Here is a 25,964-nt window from a genome sequence, read left to right as displayed (position 1 = left end):
AGGGGACAAGGCAAAGATCACCTTTTGCCAGGAAAGCTCTGGGAAGCAAATGACTCTGGAAGAAGGAAGAAAGGCCTGGCCATGCCATCTTAGTATGGATTAACTGAGAAAACATCTTCTCTCAGAGAAAGGGGAGATTTTCCTCATTCTTTTAATGTCATATTGAATTGGTGGTGGTAGCATGACAACAACTAAGATGAGCTATGGCTTATAAAATAACAAGTATATAAACAGGTGAACTTAAGTTAGGTAATCCCTTTTCATACACGTTGGTTCTAAGACCATGCATATATTATTGATAGTTGAGAATGCTGTTAGTCATTAATAAGTAGTATACAAAGTGGTTAATGGAATGATGATGGTGATTTCTAGAGCTATAAGTAATGTATTGATAAGTATAAATCATGTAATAATAAAAATCCTTCTGAGAAGAACAGAAAGGTAGCTCATACCTCCTTCTGGAATGGATGAGGAATGAAGAGCTCCCAGTAAAATAACCACAACTGGCAAAAATTATGAAAACAAAATTATTTAAAATTATTGGAAATCATCTTAATTGTACACAACTAATAAAAAAAACACTTATGTAAGATAGTTGGTTAGCACTTGGAAAGAACAACAAAAGTAAGTGGCACTTGAATTACAACACATTCCTCTCTCACTCTCACCCACCAGCTCAGTAAAACAGGGACTTCATTCCATGTAGGTGTGGCCAAAAATATAGGGGCCTTCTCTCCCAAGCTCCAAGTCAATGGCTTTATCTCTCAGGGAGGGGCCAGTCATCATTATCCCAGCTACAAGCTGCAGAATTCAAATTCTAAGCAAGCATAGCTGAGAGGTCACAGACTGCCTTCTTACACTGAGCTCTACCTGGTTAGCAGAAGTTCTACTTCAGGTAAGTAAACTGAAAACTGAAAACACTGGGCCCCACATCATCCTTTTCTTATGCTGGAAGAAGCAAACCAAGAAGATTAGAGGCTACTGTTCTGCACATTGCCCTGTTCATAAAACAGGGGTGTTACTCTAAGAAAACTGTTCCTGCCCTTAATTTCAGAGAATTGGCTCAGAGATTTTACCCAGGGGAAGAACAAGGCCATAGATCAAAAAGTTCCAAAGCTTGGGCTGGGGATGTGGCTCAAGCGGTAGCGCGCTCGCCTGGCATGCGTGCGGCCCGGGTTCGATCCTCAGCACCACATACCAACAAAGATGTTGTGTCCGCCGAGAACTAAAAAATAAATATTAAAAAAATTCTCTCTTTCTCTCTCTCTCCTCTCTCACTCTCTCTTTAAAAAAAAAAAAAAAAAAAAAAAAGTTCCAAAGCTCTTCCCAAAAGAAATGACTATTTAGAATAGAGTATAAAAAAGCATACGCCTCAAGGAGCTCTTGAAACAATGGAGATTTTGGTAGTAAGTAATTAAGAGGAGACTAGTATCTAGTATCTTCGGGAAAAGAAATGAGACAAGTGTTAGGCCACACCAGTGAACAGCAGAAAATGACTGGATATTAGTTATTAAAAAAAAAGAAAGAAAAATATACCTATAGAAGTGAGAATATTAGAGAATCAAGAAAAGTGACAAGTAAGAAGAGTCTTTTTGAGGTCCGAATAAACTTCAAAGAATGGTCTGAAAAATTACTCTAATAAAGAGATTAGAATTTAATTGGAACAAACTGTTCAAGTAATTTGTGACAACAGAGCATTCCACCAGCAAGCAGTGAAAGTTAACAGATGGACACAATTAATAGAGGCAGAAGGCATAACAGGGAAAAAGACAGTCGAAGAGAACTGTCATAACAGTTGGCATCTCAGGGTGAATATATGCTTAGACAAGGTGTGTCTCCTAAGAAGTAACACCAAAAGTGTTACATACGTGGTGAAACTGGCTTGATTAAAATGATCCAGCCAAGTCACTAAACAGATAAAGAAGCAAACAGATATTATGTAGCTATCGCCAAAGTCCAGTTTTGAACAAAATATTATAAGACATGCAAAGTAACAAGAAAATATTACCTATACACAGGGGTGGGGTGGGAAAAGCAGTGAACAGAAACTGCCTATGAGTGGACCCAAATGTCAGACTTAACAAAGACTTTAAAGAAGTCATTTAAACATAATATATTCAAATAACTAAAAGAAACTATGCTTAAAGAGCTAAATAAAAATTATGATGTTTCATCAGATATAGAGGAGCTTAGTCACAGATTTGAGCTGGCAGAAGAATCAGTGAAATGGAAGAAAGATGAATAGAGATTACATGAGGGAAGAACACAGAAAACAGAATGAATAGAACCTCAGAGAAATGTTGACAATCACTAAACAGAAACAAATGCATAATGAGAGTAGCAAAAGGAAAGTAGAGAAAGAAACAGACACTCAATGACATAATAGCTGAAAACTTTCCACATATAATGGAAATTATAGATTGAACATATCTAAGAAACCCAACAAACTCCAAATAAGATAAACACAAGGAGATCCTACGTAAGACACATTATGGTAAAAATGTTTAAGAAAAAGAATCTTAAATGTAGTAAGAGAAAAAGGATTTGTCTCATACAAAGCAATACCAATGAGATCAGCAACTGACTTATCTTCAGAAGGCAGTGAGATAATACAATACAAAGTGCTGAAAGAAAAATAGGAAAAATAAAATAAAAACCACTCAAAACTCGTCAGCCTAGACTCTTACATCCAGCAAAAGCTATCTTTTAAAAATTAAGGTGAAATAAGTATGTTCTCAAATAAGAAAAAACACAACTACATTACAAAGAATACTAACAAAGTTCTTCAGGGCCTCAGTTGGTAATTTAACTTTAAACAATACCCATGTTTTAAATACAAAAAGCACCAGTAAAGGTAATTATAATAGACAGTATGTATGAACATTTCTTCTCCTTTCTTCTCTTAACTGACTTAAAAAGGAAATATCCAAAACAAAATGTAAATAAAGTTTGACATATAATAATATATGACATATAGTAATATATTTGACAATAACATAAAGAAGCACAGAATAAGCATTTGACAAAATCCCATACCTCTTCATGTAAAAAATACTCAATAAACTGGAAATACAAGGGTATTTCCACAATCATTAGGGTTATCTATGAAAAAAAATCTACAGTTCACATTATATTTAAATGTGAATGAATGAGTACTTTCCTTCAAGATCAGGAATAAGAAAAAGGATGTCTACTCTTGCCTGCCACTTCTATTCACCACTGTACTGAAGGATCTGGCAAGGGAAATAGTTAAGACTGAATCATACTGAGAAGGAAGAAGTAAAACTAATTCATATGATATGATCCTGTACATAGAAAAGCCAATGGAATCTTGTAAAAAACTATCAGCAAGATTATAGGATACAGGATTAAGATAAAATTTTTAAAAAGTTATGTTCTTTAAACTTGCAATGAATCATCTGAAAGGAAATGAAGAAATAATTCCACTTAAAATCATATTGGAATAAAATATTCAGTAATAAATATAACAAAGGAAGTACAAACTTACACTTTAACAACCACAAAACAATGTTAAGAGGGATCAAAGATTTAAGCAAATATAAAGGCATCTCATGATCATGGTTCTGAGCCCTAATATTGTTAGGATGGTAATATTCCCTGAATTGATCTACAGATTCAATGCAGTCTTGGTCAAAATCCAGGCCTGTTTCTTTGCTGAAATTGGCAAGTGATCTTCAAGTTCACATGGAAATTGAAAGGACTCAAAATAGCAAAAACAAACAAACAAACAAAACCCCAAGTAACCAAGTAGACAAAACAATGTTGAAAAACAAGAAAAATGTTGGAAGACTCCTATTTCTTTATTTCAAACTTATCAAAGCTAAATAAAAATTATGATGTTTCAACAGATATAGAGGTGCTTAGTCACAGGCCATAGAGATATATATGTAGATGAATTCAAAAGAATTGAAAAGAAACACTCATATTTATAGTCAATTGATTTTCAACAATGGTGCCAAGAAAATTCAGTGGAGAAAGAAAAACCTTTTAAACAAACAGTGGTATGATAACTGGATACCCATGTTTTTTAAAAAAGAAGTTGAGCCTGTTCCTCTTAACATACTCAAAAAAGATAATAGACCTAAATACACACGATGGAAATGAGAAAATCTTAAAGGGAAAAAAAAATCAATAAATTTTACATCATCAAAATAAAAAACTATGTTTTAAGAAACACACAGAAAGTGAAAAGACACTCCACAGAATAGGACAAAATATTTGCAAATCATATACCTGAAATAAGCTTGTATTTAGAATATAAAGAACTCTTGAAACCTGGTACCAGTTCACTAAGACAGATAATGGCAAATATTGACAAAGAGAAACTGAAACCCTCATACACTCCTGACAGGGTTGTAAAACAGGACAATCTTTTTGGAAATAGTGTAATAGTTGCTCAGGTGTTAAATACAGAGTCACTGTATGACTCAGTATGCTATTCAGCTATCTTTCATTGTGACAAAATACCTGAGATCATCAACATAAAGGAAAAAAGATTTATTTTGGTTCATGGTATCAGAGGTTTAAGTCCACAATTATTTGGCCCCATTTACTTTGGCCCTGTTGTGGCATAATACATCATGGAAGGCATGTGTGGTGTAGGAGGTCTGTGTATCCCATGGCAGCTTGGAAGCAAAGAGACAGGAAGGAACGGGTCCCCATGTGCTCTTCAAGGGCATGTCTCTAATGACCTAACTTCCCTCCACTAGGCCCTACTCTTAAAGGTTCCAGTTCCACAATCTCCCAACAACACCACAAGATGGCAACCAAGATTTTAACATACAGGCCTCTGAGGGACATTTAAGATCCAAATCTTATAAAACATTTAGTAATTTCATGCCCAGTTATGTTACAAAGAACAATGAAAAATTGTACAAAAACCTGTACACAAATAATCATAGTATAATTATTCACTATAGCTAAAATATAGAAAGTGAAATGTTCATTAGTTAATAAATGGGTAGATCAAATGTGGTATACACATGTAGGATATTACTGGGCAACAAAATTGAATAAAATACTGATAACGCTACAATATTGTATGAACAATAAAAATATTATACTGAGTGGAAGAAACCAGTCACAAAAGACCACAAATTGTATGATTCCATTTGTAAGAAATATCCAGAATTGGCAAATCTCTTCAAATATAAATACCAGTAGTTGCATAGGCTGAGGTAAGAGATAGGATGAAACTTGCAAGGAAATGAGCCATTATTGCTAATGAGACCAGGTTATGTTTCGGGCTGAGAAGAATATTCTAAAATATATTGTGATGAAGACTGTCTAAATTACAAAAGGTGGGAAAAAAGTAAATTATGCAACATATGAATTCCATATGAATAAAGTAGTTATGTATATTTGAAAAAGACATGATCCAGCTACACTAGTATGCCTTAATTAGGGCTCTGATGCAAACTGGATTTAAGAAATTGAAATTTTGTGCCACGGGGGTTTGAGCCACCTACTTCAGTGACATTAAACAACATATGAGAGATCATTTCAAACAGAAATATAGCTTCACTTGGGTGCTCTACTTAGAACACAAGGTAGGACTCAGCACCAGTGATTAGGTCAAATGGATGAGGGACCATTCTGGTTGGTCTCATAAGAAAGAAAAAAAGAATAATGGGTGAGGTAGGAGTCAGGATTGCTATACTGAAAATGGACAGCCATTCAAATGGCTTGGTCCTGATAAAATGAAAGAAGGTCCATTAAGGCCCTCATGAATATTATTCTCATGAGCATTATTGTTTTAGAAAGCCTTTAACACATGAACCTGAAATTTTACTTTTAGCCTATGTTGGAAGAAGTACTCATACATTTAGAATTAGGGGCGATAATTAACATTTGCTACGAAGGCTTTGTACGGTTTTGTGAGATAAATGTACTATACATTAAATAGGAGTCAAGTTAATTTTTCTTAATCTGGACAGCAAAGAAAAAAACACATTTTGGATACATCTCCTAAATCCACTATTAACTGTAGTGGATATCAGAAATCAAGAAGCTTACAGTTTGGTTGAATATGTTTAAGCATAAAAGTAGTTCAATAACAATATGATATTTAAGTAAAACAGCTTCAAAAACTAGCAGAAGTTACTTATGATCAGCACAAAATTATTTGTCAAAGACAAAAATACAGAAAATTAATATTCCAGGAGAGAGAGAGAGAGAGAGAGAGAGAGAGAGAGAGAGAGAGCGAGCGCACGCGCGAGCGCGCTGGAGCGCATGCCCACTATCACTGTAGATTAAGATGAGAGTTACTTTTTAATTTCAGAACCTAAAAAACACATAGGAAGTCTACAAAAAGTATTTGCATAACATTAGTCTTTTAAAAATTATGTTACTCAATTAGTATTTACAAAATTTGACCTTTAGAAACCATCAGTATTCCCCACTGCTAGATTACTGTTCTTTTTTTTTTTTTATCATTTCTACTTCAAGACTCACTTCTAACAAATTATTGTGTGATAGGTTATACTAAATTAATCTGTGCATTGAGTGGTTAATTGCACCTGAGGATCACCTACTCCTGTCACCAAGGCTTTCTTTTCCTTGGTATATACTTGTGCCTACGGCATCTATTATAACATAATGGTGAGTCAGCTGGTACTAGATTCTTTTGTTTCATATTTATTGCATAGAAAAATATCTTTCTTGGATAGCACAATATTATTCATGCTAAATAAACATCACTATTAATACTGGCAGCTCAATTTAGTTAATGTTATGAATTTCTATCTTGTTATTTTGAGAAACCATTTCACTTTTTTTCAATTGAGTCAAATTTATATACATTCTTTCTCCCACACAAATGCACTTTTATAGTACTTTAAAATAAATATCATAGTTGATGAGTGTATGTAAGATGGGGAAGGTATTAAAATAAACTTGAAAATCTTCAGAATTTATCACCCAGAAAGGCACAGTTCTCATACTCAGAACACTATAAAGATAAGACAGAGAGTCTAATTGTCTGAATATACTCAGTCAAAAGTTCTCACAGTATAAAATACCTACTAAGGTACAGATCACTCACAAATTGGACCCTACTCATATATGCTTTTCTGCCCAGCACTAAAGAGCCTTTTCTTACCCTTCATGACAAATTTGGTTGGTCTGTTTTCCCAATTACTGAAGGGTATAAATGTATCTCTTTTTTTTTTTCCGATGCATTTATGGCTCTGAATAATACAATACAAGTTAACCTAAGTCAATATGGGGAAAGATGTAGGATTTCATGGAGTTAATGGAAGTGTTATTGGAACACTACTTAAATGACACATAAAGCCAGTAAGACCAGCTAAAAAGTGAAATACAGAAAATCAGCAAGGATTATAATTCAATGGATATATGATGTAGAATATTGTGAATATCAAAGGATTGGAGAGATCCTTAGGAAAACTGAAAAACTTTCAATATTCTTGCAAAATGAAGAACCTCTTGAAAATCATGCTGAAAGTTAAACATTATGGGCAGGATGTCATGTTGTGTTACCAAGAACTTTGTTAGAAATTACAAAAGAGAAAATCAAAATGTCATTGCTCTTTTTTGATTTTCATTTGTCCCTCAGTTAAAATTATAACTTGAACTTATATAACAACTGGCTCAATACTTTTCATAATAAAATCTCACTAAACCTTCCCTCCTTGTTTTCATGCCCTCACTATATACCACAAATCTTTGGTTCCTGTTTCATTTAGTGTATTCTTGGTCCTGGTAGCCAATTATTCTTACATAGCAACAGTAATTATAAAGGACATGTCATAAAACAAATTTTGAGTCTTAACAATGAATACAACCAGATTCAGTGAGTTCTTTTAAAATTCAGATGTAAATCTTAATTAAATGTGCACATAAGCAAAGAATTTATCACCCAGATAAATCCCATTGTTCTAGAGTGTTAAAGAAAGTAAATAATGTCCATCATCTTCAATCTCTGTTTATATCATGATAGATTTTAATGCAGAGAATGTAGGGAGTAGGCAACTAAGTGATTAAAACTCACCTAAGTAAATAGGGGCCTACAAAGTCCAGAAGATTAAAATCAATGAGAAGTTATATGTTAAGTTAGCTCATCAGCTCAGGGATCAAAATATAGAAGAAATATGATAACTCTAATTATATCTGCTGCAATGTTTTTAGTGACTAAATATTTATAAAGTCAAATGACACAGATATGGAATAATCAATATATCAGGCAGAAGAATCATTGAGAAAATATATGTTCATATATTCCCTTCACCCCATTTCTCCTATGTTCATAAAAAGGAGGAAAAAAGGCTTTATGCTAAATAGTCTAGTCATTAAATCAAATGGTAGATTTCATGATTGTGAGAATAAACATCTTAGTCACATGTGTAAATTTTTAAAATTAAATATTATTGCTTAGTATAATATGTGTAGCTGAAAATACTGGTAATAAAAACAAGTATTTGCTGACCTTAAAACTTATTAAAACTTTAACTAAATTTTATAATATTCTGAAGAACAACTAGAAAAAAATGAATGTGGTAGTCAGGAATAAAAATGTAGTAAATTAGAGTGCATGCCTCAATCAACAGTTGTGATGTGATGATATAAGCAATTATGGTCAGAATCCTTCTTATGCAAGAGAAGCCAGGTATTTGTATTTGAATGTAATACTTCCCAATTTTGGAAGTATATGTGAGGCCAATGATAAACAGGCTGTTAATTGAATCTGACCCATAGGATACTTGTTTGTAAGCCTGTTGTTTTGGTTATGTGTAGATGATTTACATTTATAGTACAGACAGAAGATGTTTCAAATACCCGAGTCCAATTTTCTCACATCAATCCCATTACCACTATCTTTTCTGTCAGTAAGTTACAAATGGAAATTCAAAATTGTAAGATCTTTTTAATCAGCTTTTATTTCCAAATGTTTTAACATTAGGCATAAGCAGAACAGAAAGAAAAAGATATATGTAAACCAGAATCTGTGAACAGTTAACTGGGGAATGATGTTGGCCAAATTATAGTTATATTGTGTGCATATACAAATATGTAACAATGAAACCACCATATGTATAACTATAATATAGAAAAAATAATAAAATATGGAAAAAATAAAACACTGCTTTTGAAAATTACTAACATAATAATAAAAAAATGATAAAAAGAACTTGTGAACATAATAAAGAACAGTTATCATCTTAAAGGTACACAACTGCAATTGTGACTACTTCTGCTCTCCTTCAGTTATCTTTTAGTTATTCAGAATGACAAAGTGCTATAAGTTAAGCTGTTTATTTGTTCCAGGAGCAGATGGGGAAAGTAGCTTCTTTAAAATGTGATTAAAATAGGAAGCCTGTGTTTAGAATTTATTTTTCTTTTTAAGCTTCAGATTTTAGGCTTAAGCAACTTTAATCAAGAGAAGAAGGACCAGACAGCTGCTGTAGCCCTAGTCCACTGCTCATGTTTTTGTACTGTGAATGGCATAACAACAAACACAAAGAAGACAAATAATCAACTCTTATCTCTTGTGAGGAAAAAGTCACTCATATTTTGTTCAGGGCAGTGCAGTGTGCAAGTACAATGTTTATGGAGAGTTAACTAGACAATACCTATCAAGATTCAAAATGCATTTATTAACCATTTTATATCCTGAGAATGGTGGTAGTGATACAAATCTATGCATGTATTAAAATTTATAGAATTATGCATTAAAAGAAAAAGCCAATTTTACTGTATGATTAAAAAAAGAGGCAGAAAAGAGAAGATGAGTCTAGCATGCAGGCATAAGAGTTGTGGACACTTTTAGGCTAATAAGCTCAGTACCTTAAGGCAAGCAGTAGAGATAATTTCTATCCATTATCATACATTATTTTATAATCACTTAATTAAGATAGTAACTAGTCTCATGTTTTACAGAGGACACAGAGGCTCTGTGAGAGGGGAAATGACTTGCCTAAAGCCATGTGCTAAGAGAGTGTTAAAGCTCAGATTAAACCCAGGCCTGACCGCATACCTCTTGCTGGTTTGATCCCTAAGGTCCCATTTTCTGTTGTTCTGAGGTAATTGAAATAATAAAGTTTTTAAAGTTTACTTTTTGATTCAGCAATCAACTATTGAAAATTTATCTTACAGTTATTGAGCACATTTTAAAAATGACAATATTCGAGAATACATGCTATCCCATTATTTATATCAGCAAGAGTTTGAAAATACCTCAAATACTCCATGAGAAGCTGGTTAAATAAATTATGGAATATACTTCAAATAGAATGAAATTCAGCTCTCAAAAAGAATGAAGATACTATTTAATGATATTAAAACAACAGAGCAAGGAGGAAGATGGCAAAATAGAAGGGTTGCTTCCCTGGTGCTCTATGGGTAAATGATCAAGAATTAGGGGGAACATTGTTGGAATTTAACACAGGACACTCAAAACAGAAAAGGGACTCAGGAGATGTTGTATAATAAAATGGGGTAGGGGGGATCCCCAGCCCTATAGCTGTGACAGCAGCTGGAGGCACAAGCCAGAATAGTCCCTATGTGAATGTAGTAAAGCATAAAGGAATTAAGGAACCCCCATTCTTGGAAAGACTGAGGCATATTAAGGTACAGAGAGCTTAGAGATGAGAGACACTGCTCAAAGAACACTGTGATTTACAGTATCCATGTAAGACAGGGAAGCCACCATTTGTCTTGGCAGTGTGCAGAGGACAGCAGAATGAACAATTTTGCAGCCATGGTGTAGGGGTCAACAGCTAGGGTAGTCAATTACTGGCAGATCTGAGTCTGTCCCAAAAAATAAGCTGGGCAAACCTAAGCTGTGTGACAAGAGTGTCCTAAGTGATCAGGAAAAAAAATCAAGCATGGACAGAGGTTTACATTGGGGAATACTGGTCATGGAAACCCACCTGGCTTCCCCCTCCAGCTCCAATCTAGCTACTTGCAGGATCAGTGGGGAGAGAAGCACCTGACTAGGAATTCGAAAGAACCAGGGCAGGAGAGATGGAATTCGAGATTGAATCAGAGACCAGGAATTGTGGAGTCTGAAAGTAAAGTAGTGGGTTAAGAACAGGCTCCTATATCACACGAGTGAAACCCAAAGGAAATTCCGGGGTGTAGTCTTCCAATGTGGACTGGCAATTGCTGGGCCTTGGCCATGTGCTGACTTCAATCTCCAGACCAGGAGAACTGGAGCATACCTAAGCCTACAGCCCACCTCCAGAAGTTGTGTCCAGGATTATCCCTTTCATTCTAGCAACCCCAACCATCCTGAGGATGGAGCTAGCATCAAACTCCAGACAGCCCCAACTAACTGCTGAGAAGGGAACCTAAGAAACTTCTGAATTGCAATGGAAACAATTGTTCAATTTTTCCCTTTTTTTTTCCCACTCACATTTCTACCATTTCTGAAACAAATATTTTACATGCATCAGTTTATTGAGGACTGGGATGTCTGAATAGTATATTAGTTTTGTTGTGTATTCTTTTATTTTTACTTTTTTTCTTCTTTCTCTAATATATCTATATCCCTGGATTCTCTTTCTCTCTTTTCTTCTGCTAACAGCCAATCGCTATTAATTCCTCTTTCACTCTTCTTATAATTCTTGACTTCTACCTTTCTCATAAACATCACATTATACATCACTTCTGTTCTTTGTCCACCATTTGACATTGTAAACTCTTCTGCAAACTTACTGTTTATATTGTAGACAATAAACAAACATATCATTTCTGTTTATTGTGACAAAACTGTAGACATCTTAATAGGAGTTATTTGGTTTAAGGTTGTATATTGTTAGCATTGGGTATTGTTATTATTTGTGAGCTACTGGAAATCTTCAAGGACACTATAAGTCTACAGGGTAGAATCTGTACAGCCTCAGATCCACACTGCTAGATGGGGAGACACATAAACAACATGAAACGAACAAGGGAACAAAGTACCCCAAACAAACTAAGATGCTCCAATAATAGATTCCACTGAAAACACAGTAGAAGAAAATGTCAGAAAAGGAGTTTAGAACATACATAGTTAATCAGATCTGTGACGTAAGGACAATGTGAAGAAAGAAATCAGAGACAAATTTCAGGAGGTGAAAGATCAATTCAATGAAGAGGTATTCTGAAAAGAAATCAAGCCGAACTCCTTGAAATGAAGGAATAAACCAAATTAAAAATTTAATGGAAAGTATTACCAACAGATTAGACCACTTGGAAGACAGAATTACAGGCAATGAAGACAAAATACAAAATTTTGAAAATAAAGTTGACCATGGAGAGACAATGTTAAGAAACCATGAACAGAACTTCCAAGAATTATGGGATACCATGAAAAGAACAAATTTAAGATTTATAGGAATAGATGAAAGTAGTATAAAACCAAATGAAAGTACAATATTTTCAATAAAATAAATCAGAAAATTTCTGAAACCTAAAAAATGAAATGGAAAATCAAATATAAGAGGCTTACACAACCTCAAATGTACAAACTTACAACAGACCCATGCAAAGCGCATTATTATGAAAATGCCTAACATATAGAATAAGGATAGAATTTTACAGGCTGTGAGAGAAAAATATCAGATTATGTATAGGGAAAACCAATTTAGATCTCAGCTGATTTCTCAACCCAGACTAGGAGGTCCTGGAATAATATACACAAGCTCTGAAAGAAAATAGTTGCCAACCAAGAATTCTATATCCAGCAAAACTAAGCTTCAGATAAGAATATTAGATAAAACAATTTCCATGATAAACAAGTTAGAAGAGCCTGCACTACAGAACATTCTCAACAAAACATTCCATGAAGATGAAAAAAAAAAAAAATAAAAAAAGTGAAAACCAGCAAAGGAAGGAACTACACTAAAAGAATAGTCAGTCAAAGGAGAAACTAATTCAAACTGAAAACTAGAAATAAACCCAAATGACTGGAAATACAAATCATATCTCAATATTAACCTTGAACATTAATGGCTTAGATTGACAGGGTGGATTGAAATATAAGACCCAATAATATTCTGTCTCCAAGAGACTCTTATAGGCAAGACTTCCACAGACCAAAGGTAAAAGGATGGGAAAATCATCATTCACATGGATCTTGCAAACAAGCAGACGTTTCTTTCCTCAGGTAAGATCAAGTGGACTTCAAGCCAAAGTTAATCAGAAGGGACAAAGAAGGACATTTCAAAGTGCTTGAAGGAATTATACATCCACAAGAAATAACAATTGTAAATATTTATTCCCTAAACAATACACCCTCTATGTACATCAAACAAATGCTTCTCAATTTCAAGAATCAAATGGACCACAACACAATAATACTGGGTGACAGTAACATGCCTCTCTCTGTACTGGATAGATCCTTCAAACAAAAATTAAACAAAAAAATATAGAACTAAATAATACAATCAATAATTTAGATTTAACAGACATATATAGAATATTTTATCCAAAATGAGCAAATGCACTTTCTTCTCAGCAGCATATGGATCCTTCTCTAAACCAGACCATGCTTTTCTCAAGATGGCAGGCCAGAGGGAGGCAGCATTCTGTGTTGCTCTGTGATCCAGATCTCACCTAGACACAATACAACACCTCTGAGAGTGTTAGAGGACCCCTAAACAGCTGCTCTCCGTAGAAATCACCAGTGCTGTGACCCAGTGCAATGCTCCAGGTCTCAGCCTTTGAGTAGGATACCTGGCATTGGAGCAGGACCCGAAGCCCTAAATTCTAGCCCACGCAAGGCTTGGTGAGCGCCAAGCAGTATCACATATCAACACATCTGCAGATTGCCAAGACTGCTCCAAAGCAGGTCATTCAGCTGCTACCTACCCACAGCACAACACCATTGCCAGCTCCCCCCACCTCATCAGGCTCCCCCCACCTCACCAGACACCCCAGCATTGAAAGCAGACTGCTTCCATCTTGCTCAACATTCTCGCCATATTAGGTGGGGGCAGTTCCCAGATCAGATCTCCAGTGACCAGGTACCAGGTTTCCAACCTCCCCCACCACCCAGCGACGGTAATCCAACACAGGTGTGCAGTGAGACCAGGAGCCCTGGGGTGAGAGGTTCCTCAGTTGGGAACTGCTAGGGGAGAGGGAGATGGGGCTAAAGTTTGGAGCCTAACAGAGAGACCAGAAACTGGGAAATCTCCAATGAAGATAGTACGGGCACTCAAATCATAGAGCAGTCCCAAAAAGAGACCTGTAAGGTGCAGTCTCCCTGCAGGGACTGGCGGAGGCCAATCCCCAAATCCAGGAGCCCTGCTCTAGGACCAGTCTTCCCACTTTGATTACTTCCACCATCTGGAGGGCAGAGATACCAGCTTACAACAGACAACCCCACCTATTGGATGAGAAGAGAAGCAGGGAAGATATGGATTTCTAAGAGTAGCTAACACCCTAGTTTCTTTGTTTTTTGTTTGTTTGTTTTTTTCTCTTCTATCCCTCCATTCTCTGGCCCTCACATCCCCAACATATATGAAACCAAGAACTCTGCATGAAATAAGACTTTGAGGATCGAGTAATCTGAATAATATAATATAGAGGTGTTGTATATACCCTTCTTTTTTCTTTTCCTTTTTCTTTCCCCCTCCAAATTTTACTGTTTTAACATCTGTATTTTTCTAAATACATATTTGTGTTTGTTCTATGTACTCTACTGTCATCCCATGTACTTGCCCACCCTAAATTACTTCCTGTTATTCTCTTGCTACTAACCCTCTTCATTAGATTTCTCTTTCACACTTCCTAAGCTATATTAACTCTATATCCTCACATCCTACCTTCTCAGCGTATGGTTCTAAGCCCCACCCCCAGTTTATTGTCCACCGTTAGAAACTGTAAACCTTTTACAAAACTATTGATTATATCTTAGATAATAATTGAATCCAACATTTCTGTATATTGAGACTAAACTGTAAACATCTTAATAACTACAAATAGTTCATAGATGGTATATTGTTGATATTGGGATCTGTTAACATTGTCCTTTCTCACAAAGGAGAGGTCTTTGAGCCCTACAAGAATACTACAAACCTACAGGGTAAAAACATTGACAATCTAGAGCCACAGTACTGGACATGAGCAACATGTCTTTACAAGGGAAGAAAGTGCCCCAAACAAATGAAGACACCACATCATTAGAATCATCAGCAGCCACAGCAGAAGAAAAGACAGAGAAAGAGTTTAGGATATACATGGTTAAAATGATCTGTGAACTCAAGGAAAATATAAGAGAGCAAATACAGGTAGTGAAAGATAACTTTGATAAGGAGCTATATAAACAAATATGGGAAGCAAAAGATCACCTCAACAGGGAGACAGAGTTTCTTAAAACAACAACAACAACAAAAACAACAACAACAACAAAAACCAAACAGAAATCATTGACACGAAAGAAACGACAAACCAAATTAAAAGCTAAATAAAAGCATCACCAACAGAGTAGACCACTTGGAAGACAGGACATCAGACATTGAAGACAAAATAAATAATCTTGTAAAGAATGTATACCACACAATGAAAAAGGTAAGAACCCACGAGCAGAACATTCAAGAAATATGGGATAGCATAAAAGGACCAAATTTAAGAGTTACTGAGATAGAGGAAGGCATAGAGGGACACATACTACAAGGACACATGATCCTCAGCACCACATAAATGTATATAGCAGCACAGTTCACAATAGCTAAACTGTGGAACCAACCTAGAGGCCCTTCAGTTGATGAATGGATTAAAAAAATGTGGCATATATACACAATGGAATATTACTCAGTAATAAAAGAGAATAAAATCATGGCATTTGCAGGTACATAAATGCATTTGGAGAAGATAATGCTAAGTGAAGTTAGCCAATCCTAAAAAAACAAATGCTGAATGTTTTCTCTGATATAAGGTGACTGACTCTTAGTGGAGTAGGGAGAGGGAGCACTGGAGGAGTAAACAACCTCTAGATAGGGCAGAGGGGTTTGAGGGAAAAGGAGGGGGCAGAGGGTTAGCAATGATGGTGGAATGTGATGGAAATCATTATCCAAAGTACATGTATGAAGACATGAATTAGTGTGAACATACTTTATATACAGAGATATGAAAAATTGCGTTCTATATGTGTAATAAGAATTGTGATGCATTACACTGTCATGTATTTAAAAAATAAAAGCAATTAAAAAAATAAAACAGATCATATCTTATGCCACAAAGGAACTCTTAACAGATACCAAAAAGATAAAAGATACTATTCTGTATTCTGTCAGATCATAATGGAATGAAAGTGGAAATCAATGCTAAAATAAAAAAAAAAAAAAAAACAGAAGTTACTCTAACACCTGGACACTAGATAATACACTACTGAACGATGAATGTTTAACAGAAGAAATCAGGGATGAAATAAAAAAAAATACTTGGAAGTAAATGAGAATAGCAATACAACATATCAAAATCTCTGGGATACTATGAAGGCAGTACTAAGAAGAAAGTTCATTACATTGAACTTGTTCATTAAAGGAATAGAAAATCAACAAATAAATTACCTAACATCTCAAAGCCTGAGAAAAGGAACAAATCAACACCAAAAGCAGTAGGAGACAGGAAATAATTAAAATCAATAAAATTGAAAGAATTAAAAAAAACTGACAAAACAAAAAAATTGACAAAATTTAAAAAGAAACAATTCAAGAAATTGACAAAACAAAAAGTTGGTTCTTTGAAAAAATAAAATTGGTAAAACCTTAGCCATGTGAAAGAAAAGAACAAGAGAGAAAACTGAAACTACTAACATTTATGATGAAAAAGGAAATATTATGTTGAACACTACTGAAATACAGAAGATAATCAGAAACTACTTTGAAAATTTATACTCTAGGGGCTAGGGTTGTGACTCAGTGGTAGCACGCTTGCCTAGCTCGTGTGAGGCCCTGGGTTCGATCCTCAGCACCACATAAAAATAAATAAACAAAAATAAAGGTATAAAAAATTTATACTCTAATAAAAATAGAAAATCTTGAAGACATCAACAAATTTCTAGAGACATATGACCTATCCAAACTGAATCAGGAGGACATGCACAATTTAAACAGATCAATTTCAAGAAATGAAATAGAAGAGGCCATCAAAAGCCTAACAATTAAGAAAAGCCTGGGATCAGACAGATTCTCAGCTGAGATCTATAAGAACTTCAAGGAAGAATTAACATCAGTACTCTTCAAATTTTTCCATGAAACAGAAAAGGAGGGAACTCTTCCAATCTCATTTTATGAAGCTAATATCACCCTGATACCAAAACCAGGCAAAGACACATCAAGGAAAGAAAACTTTATCCCTGATGAACACAGACACAAAAATTCTTAATAAAATTCTGGCAAATCACATACAAAAACATATTAAAAAGATAATGCACCATGGTCAAGTGGGGTTCATCCCAGGGATTCAAAGTTAGTTCAACATATGTAAATCAATAAATGTAATTCATCACATCAATAGACTTAAAGACAAGAAGCATATAATCATCTCAGTAGATGGAGAAAAACCATTTGACAAAATACAGCACCCCTTCATGTTCAAAACATTAGAAAAACTAGGGATAGCAGCAATATATCTCAACATTGTAAAAGCTATATATGCTAAACTAAAGGCCAGCATCATTCTAAATGGTGAAAAAGTGAAAGTATTTCTTGTAAGAACTGGAATTAGCACAAGGATGACCTCTTCCCACCACTTTTTTTTTTTTTTTTTTTTTTTTTTTTTTGGTGCTGGGCACTCAACCACTGAGTCATAACCTAGCCTTTTTGTGTATTTTGAGACAGGGTCTGACTGAATTGCTTAAGGCCTCTCTAAACTCCTGAGGTTGGCTTTGAACTTGCGATCCTCTTACTTCAGCCTCCCCTGCCCCAGCCACTGCAATTACAGACATGTACTATCATGCCTGGCTCTTCCACCACTTTTATTCAACATCGTTTTTGAAACTCTAGCCAGAGCAATTAGAGGAAAGAAATTAAAGCAATACATATAGGAAAAGAAGAACTCAAATATCACTATTTGCCAATGACATGATTTAATATTTAGAAGATCTAAAAAATTCCACCAGAAATAGAACTAAAAAATGAATTCAGCAAAGTAGCAGGATATAAAATTAACACCCATAAATTATATATGTTACTATACATCAGTGATGAATCCACTGAACGAGAAATTAGGAAACCTACCCCATTCATAATAGTCTCAAAAAACAAACAAAAAAAATCAATCTTGGGAATCAATCTAACAAAAAAGGTGAAAGAGCTATACAATGAAAACTACAAAATACTAAAAAAGAAATTGAAGAAGACCTCAGAAGGTGGACAGGTCTTCTATGCTCTTGGATAGGCAGAATTAACATTGTCAAAAAGGCCATACTACTAAAAGTGTTATATGGATTTATTGCAATTCCTTTTAAAATCCCAGTGACATTCTTCATTGAAACAGAAAAAGCAATCATGAAACTCATTTGGTAAAATAACAGACCCAGAGTAGCCAAAGCAATTCTTAGCAAGAAAAGTAAAGCAGGAAGCATTACAATACCAGGCCTTAAACTATACTACAGAGGTGTAGTAACAAAAACGGCATGGTACTGTCACCAAAATAGACATGTAGAACAATGGTATAGAATAGAAGACCCAGAGACAAACCCACATAAATACAGTTATTCCATATTAGATAAAGTTTCCATAAACATACATATTGAAGAAAAGATAGCCTCTTAAATAAATGGTACCGGTAAAACTGGAAATCCATATGTAACAAATGAAATTAAGCCCCTATCTCTCTCACCATGCACAAAACTCAACTGAAAGTGGATCAAAGACTTACATACTAGAACAGAGACCTTCACCAAATAGAAGAAAAAATAGGCCCAAATCTCCATTGTGTTGGGTTAGGAACTGACTTCCTTAAGAAGACTCCTAGTGTACAAGAAATAAAATCAAAATCAATAATCAATAAATGGATGGAATCAAATTAAAAAGCTCTTTTTTTTAACAACAAAGGAAACAATAACATGAAGAGAGAGCGTACAGAATGGGAGAAAAATCTTTATAATGTGTACCTCAGATAGAGAATTAACCTCTAGGATGTATAAACACTCAAAAAACTTAACACCAAAAAAGCAAATAACTCAATAAATGGGCTAAGGGAATGAACAGACACTTTGCAGAAGAAGAAATATAATTGATCAACAAATATATGAAAAAATGTTCAACACCTCTAGCAATTAGAAAAGCATAAATTAAAACCACACTGAGATTTCATTTCACTCCAGTCAGAATGGCAATTATCAAAAATACAAGCAACAATAAAAACATCAGAGAGCATGTGGGGGAAAAGGTACACTCATACATTGCTGGTGAAACTGCAAATTGGTGCAACCACTCTGGAAAGCAGTATGAAGATTGCTCAGAAAACTTGGAACGGAACTACAATTAGACCCCGTTATCCCACTCCTCAGTTTATACCCAAAGGACTTAAAGTCGGCATACTTCAGTGACACAGCCACATCAATATTTTTTATTATTATTTATTTAGTCTAATTTGTTATACACAATGGCAGAATGCAATTCATTACATATTAAACATATACAGCACAATTTTTGTAGTCACTGATTGTACACAAAGTATTTTCACATCATTTGTGTCTTCATACACGTACTTAGGGGATAATGATGTCTAACTCATTTCACCATCATTCCTACCCCTTTGCCCTCTACCTTCCTCTCCCTCCCCTTTGCCCTATCTAAAGTTCCTCCACTCTTCCCTTGCTCCCCCTCCATCACCATTATGAGTCAGCATCCTCATATCGAAGAAAACATTCGGCCTTTGGTTTTTTGGGATTGGCTTACATCACTTAGCATTATATTCTCCGATTCCATCCATTTTCCTGCAAATGCTATGATTTTCACATCAATATTTACAGCAGCTCAATTCACAACAGCTAAACTTTGTAACCAATCCAGTGTCCTTCAACAGATGAATAGATACAGAAAATGTAGTATACATATACATTGGAATATTATTTAGCCCTAATGAAAAATAAAATAAAGGCATTTGCTGGTAAATGGATGGAGCTGAGAATATCATGATAAATGAAATAAGCCCATCCTAAAAATCCAAAGGCCAAATATTTTCTGTGGTATGCAGAAGCTAGTTCACAATAAGGGATAGGTCTTAGGAAGAATAGCAGTACTTTGGATTAGACAGACAGGAGTAAAGGGAGGGGAGGTAGTATGGCCGAAGGATAGTAGAATGAATTGGACATTATTACCCTATGTGAATATATGACTAAAAGATTGGTGTAATTTTACAACATGTACAACCAGAAGAATAAAAAGTTATACTCTGTTTACGTATGATGTGTCAAAATGAATTTCTATATTCATGTATAACTAATTAGAGCAAATAAAACTTGAAAAAAAGAATTAAAACCACAACAAAATACCCCAAACTCTAATACAAACTGTTCAGTTAAAAAAAATTTCAAAGTATTATATAAATAGTATGTGTCACTTCTTATTGTTGTAGTTTGGATGTGGAATTCCCCCAAAGGCTCATGTTTTGAAGGCTTGGTCTCCAGCTGCTGACATTACTGGGAGGTGATGGAAACTTCAGAGGTAGGGCCTAGTTGAAAGAGTGGGGTCACTGAGGGCATAGCTTTGGATGTGTATTTTGTCCCTGGCTGCAGCTCTTTCTCTATTTCTTGACCACCATGAGGTGAGCAGCTCTGCTCTGCCACATTCTCTCTGCCATGAGAGAATGCCTCACCACAAAAAATGAGTCAAAGTGACTATTAATTGAAATCAAGAGTCAAAATAGTCCTTCCTCCTTTAAGTTGATATTTTCAGGTATTTTGTCACAGTGTCAGAAAGCTGTTAGTCAGCTTTCTGTCACTGTGACAAAATACCTGCTTTCCATATTGGCTGCACAATTTGCAGTCCCATCAGCAGTGTATGAGTGTGCCTTTTCCCCCACATCTTCGCCAACACTTATTGTTGTTTGTATTCTTGATAGCTCCCATTCTGACTGGAGTGAGATGAAATCTTAGAGTAGTTTTGATTTGTATTTTTCTAATTGTTAGAGATGTTGAACATTTTTTCATATATTTGTTGGTTGATTCTTATATCATCTTCTGAGAGGTGTCTGTTTAGTTCCTTGGCTCATTTATTGATTGGACTACTTATTCTGTACTTTTTGTAGAAAGAGAAACTCTCAGTGAAAGTTCTATGGAGAATGACTCTTAGGGGATGACAATGAAGTAGATATATATTATCTGTTATTTGTATCTGGTTCAAACACTGAGACCAAAGTATTAGAATCCTTTGTTCTTTGAGCCACATTATACAACATTTAATTTTTAGCAATTTGAAGCAGAAATATAAGAAACAACATTATAGTTCTGAAGTAAGCTGAGCAGGCATTTCTTTCCATTCAGATAAAATCATTACATACCGTTAGTGGACTGGACTAAACAAATCTAAGGACTAAGCTGTTTATCTTTCGCTGGTGGCTGTATTTTAAGTCACAAGAAATGTATGTCCCCATTATAATTTTTCTCCATCTTCTCCATACTCAGATACAGCTGAAACTTCTCAAAGTGGAACACACTTTGTACTTGCTACAGAAGGACAAAGTTTAAAGTAAAATTGCTGCTACTCTGAGCCAAGTAAAGAGTTAACACATAAATTTAGACACCTATTCAGGTCTTTTAACGTTTTCTTTCTTAAGTATCTTCTTACCTCTTATATGGTTTGAAAATAAAAACAATATTAAGTGGTATATACTATCTGTTTTATTTCTACCCTTTTTCCATCTGTGCCAGTACCACCTCCTTTTCTAGTCATTGCTGTTTCAAGTCTTCCTGATGTTTGACAGACAGAAACAACAATATAGATACAAATACATTCTTTCCCCTTCTTATACAAATACTCAGCAATATGATGAAATAAAAGATGAATTATAAAGTTAGAGAATAAAATAAGAAATAAAGGAAAAATATTTAACTGTACTAAAAACAGAAACCACCACATAACAGAGCACAAAGTGGTAAGCAAAGCTACACTGTAAGCTTGCTAGGCTCCAGATCTGTTAGCCATCAGACTACAAAGAACTACCTGGCAAAATAATTGAACTGGTCTCAGTGCATTACCCACTGACTCAATGACTGGGATAAGCAAAGACAGAGAAACAAATATTTTCCTTCAGGAAAAAAATATAAACGAATTTCAAGAGCACTTGAAAAAAACTAAGACCAAGAGAGTCAACAACCACAACAACTGGAAAGATATGTAGACTTAAAAAAAACCACACATTTTTGAAAATGAAAATCTATTAATTAAAAAAGAAAACTCTAGTAGTATAAATCACCAACGGGATATAGCAGAAAAGACAGTAAACTAGAAAATAGGACTGAACTGAGGGTAGTGACATATGCCTGTTAATATCAGCAGCTCATGATGCTGAGGCAATAGGATTGCAAGTTCAAGGCCAGCCTCAGAAATTTAGGGAGGCTCTAAGCAACTTAGGAAGACACACTCAAAATTATACAATTATTAAGGGCTGTGGTTCAATTCCTGGCACCAAAAAAAAAAAAAAAAAAAAGAAAGAAAGAAAAAGGAAAACTGAAACAGTAATTAAATGTAAATGAGGATAGAGTGACATACCCCTGTTAATATCAGCAGCTCATGTCAAAACAAATTTCAGAAGTAGAATGTAGAAGAGAGAAAGCAGATAAGCAGTGTGGACAGATAACATCTGAGATATGTCCAGTACTAAAGATCAATGTGATACTGCAGACTGAAAGCACCATTTTCAAGTCTAGAGAAAGATACATAAAAATAAATCTGCCTCCATTCACCTTAATCAAGTGAGCCAATTCCCCAAATAAATCTCTTTTCATATATCTATTTATCTTTTCTGTTCTGTCTCTGAAGAACCCTGCTTCAAACAAATAAAATAAATTAGAACAACAGAGTTTAGGGTAAATAAGTTTAAGGGGGGGGGGACGGACGGCAGTATATTAACAAGTAACAGTTGATCTAGATTTTAAAATACTGGTATACTGAAAAACATACAAATTACCAAAATAAATTTAAAAATCCATAAATACAGCAAGAGATTTACATTTACACAAATATACACACATATATACCCTTATCAAAACCAGAGATTATACAGTTATAAATTAGTAAAAACAATTGTTTTGAACAACAAAATCAATAAGATTTTCTATCAGCTACATTTAGATTTCTATAGTAAAAAACTGGAGAATTCCTTTCAAGCACCACCTACATGGACCATTCCTGATAACCGACCATACACGTTTGTAAACCTCCAAATGTCCTGATAAGCACCAAAGAATAAGAATCATATAAACCAGACTTCTGATTATAATGATCTTTTGATTCACATAATGAGATGAATGAATCTCATTATATATTATGTCAGTTATAAGAAGACTGACAAATAGGCCACATATGATATTAAACTTATATAACATTCTGGAAAAGGCAATACTATAGGGAAGGAAAATAAATCATTGGTTGCCAGGGTATGGAGCTGGGGAGGCTATGAATGGAGCATGAGAAAATTTTTGTGGATGATGGAAGTTCTGTTTCTTGACTATGATGGTGAATGAATGAATGTGTATACATGCCAAAACTCAGAATTACAAACTAACAAGAAGATTTTGCTTTATGCAAATTATACATTAACTTGATTTCAAAACCCCTGCTTGATTGGTTAAAACAATAATAAATGCATTGCCTCAGATGCATTTATTAATCAGAGAATAGATCAAAAACCAATCAGATAGTGTTTCAATCAAAGAAGTAAGAAAAACATGAGAGAATGTAAAAAAGAAGATGGAGGAAAATGATAAAGATAATACTATAGGCCAATCTCTAGCAAGACTGATGAAATGGAGCAGGTACAAACAAAAGATATTACAAATAAAAAGGGCATAAAAATCATAGAATAGTAGAAACTTTGGGACACAGCTGATATTCTGAATGGGTGTAGTATATGTAGGATGTATTAACTATGTTTATGCTTAAGACTTTCTTTGGTAAAATTCAAGAAAAGGAAAAATTTCTACAAATATATCAAAGTGTCATATAAACGCCAAATTTTCCATTACCAAATCTTATCCTTCTTTTTAGACTTAGGGCTTTGGGCTGTCCATAAGCTTGTTTTGTTGTTGTTTTTGCACATGAAAGCTGAGTGTTTATTTTTATGTTTGTCCTCATAAACAATATTCACAGCGATTCCCTCTGGAGAGGGAACAAGATTAGAGGTGAGGAAAGGAATTATTTACTTGTGTATATGAGTATGTGTGGCATCTTGGATTATGGTTCTCTCCTTCCCTTTGTCCTGAGACTCTGCAGACCCTCCCACTGTGGACCCAATATTTCCATAAGCTCTTACCATTTCTCATAATTGTTCCTTAGTTAATTTACCAATATAATTATTGTGCATTGAACCCGACCTTACACTTACTTTGTATTCTCAACTGTGCTTAACATAATCCTCTACAAATACTGTGAATGACAACTGAAACTTTCTAAGTAAAATGTTGAAGAGAGGAAGAAACAATTATTTCCTGAAGTTACAGAGCCAAAGGTACCTAAATTGAATACATTAAAAATACAGAAAAAGACAATTTCTTTTTATCTTTTCTGGGTATCATTTTTTTCAATTATAGGAATAATATAATCTTCACCCAAATTATTAAATCCAGATACTGGATACACAGAGAACTACTCTTAAAAGGTGAGAAAATAAAGAAAAGTCATCATGTCTAAAAAGAGGTCCATTCTGCAGAAAAATATCAAATACTTCTCTGTGAAACACTAATACCACAGAAAAGTAGACTACATTAAAAAATATGACACGACAAACTGCATAGTTCTTGAGTGGAATCTAGACTAGAGAAAAAGTTGCTATAAAAAGACATTATTCAAATAATTGGTAATATTTAAATACAGACAGTATACTGAAGACCTTATTATGTTATATTATCTGAATTTGATAACTATTTTAAATTATGTAGAGCAATTTCTTTGTTTTTAGGAGAAACATGCTTAAGTACCTAAGTAAAAGTTCTTAAGGTCTACAATTAATTCTCAACTGGTGTAGTCAAGTAATAAGGGACACACACACACACACACACACACACACACGACAAGAGATAAACCAAATGTGGCAAATGTTAAAAAGTGATCAACCTAGATGAAGGATGAATAATACCAATTATACTATTCATAAAAAATTATTAATATCCAAGAAACATTTCAGTCTAAAATGCATTTTTAAGAACGTATGAAATACTTCAAAAATATAAAAAACATGAAATCAGAAAATATTAATTTTAAACGAAAAATACAACTACTAGATCTAAAATAGGAACAAATGCTACAAGTCATAAATAAGTCATTTATAAAGACTGTTTTGATCATACCTCAACATAGTAAAAGCAATCTATGCTAAGCCACAGGCTAGCATCATTCTGAATGGAGAAAAATTGAAGGCATTCCCTCTAAAATCTGGAACAAGACAGGGATGCCCTCTCTCACCACTTCTGTTCAACATAGTCCTCGAAACACTGGCCAGAGCAATTAAACAGACGAAAGAAATTAAAGGCATAAAAATAGGAAAAGAAGAACTTAAATTATCACTATTTGCAGATGACATGATTCTATACCTAACAGACCCAAAAGGGTCTACAAAGAAACTATTAGAGCTAATAAATGAATTCAGCAAAGTGGCAGGATATAAAATCAACACGCATAAATCAAAGGCATTCCTGTATATCAGCGACAAATCCTCTGAAATGGAAATGAGGACAACTACTCCATTCACAATATCCTCAAAAAAAATAAAATACTTGGGAATTAACCTAACAAAAGAGGTGAAAGACTTATACAATGAAAACTACAGAA

At 34.5% G+C, this 25,964-nt stretch overlaps 1 protein-coding gene across 4 annotated transcripts in view; it reads right to left on the bottom strand.

The window, feature by feature from the left end:
• Positions 1–18,918, bottom strand: part of MBD5 (methyl-CpG binding domain protein 5) — a 193,124-nt gene extending 174,206 nt beyond the window's left edge. Inside the window, exon 1 of one of the 4 annotated variants that reach the window (XM_081261072.1) lies at positions 18,850–18,918. The gene's annotated coding sequence lies outside the window, so the exon portion shown is untranslated. The remainder of the gene's footprint in view (positions 1–18,849) is intronic. The other 3 variants (XM_081261073.1, XM_081261074.1, XM_081261075.1) reach the window with 3 other exon arrangements.
• Positions 18,919–25,964: the final 7,046 nt, after the last annotated feature.

This window comes from Spermophilus citellus, assembly GCF_964194105.1.
Source record: "Spermophilus citellus genome assembly, chromosome: 11".
In the NCBI taxonomy this organism is placed as follows: Eukaryota; Metazoa; Chordata; class Mammalia; order Rodentia; family Sciuridae; genus Spermophilus; species Spermophilus citellus.
This window is presented reverse-complemented; position numbering and strand designations above follow the sequence as displayed.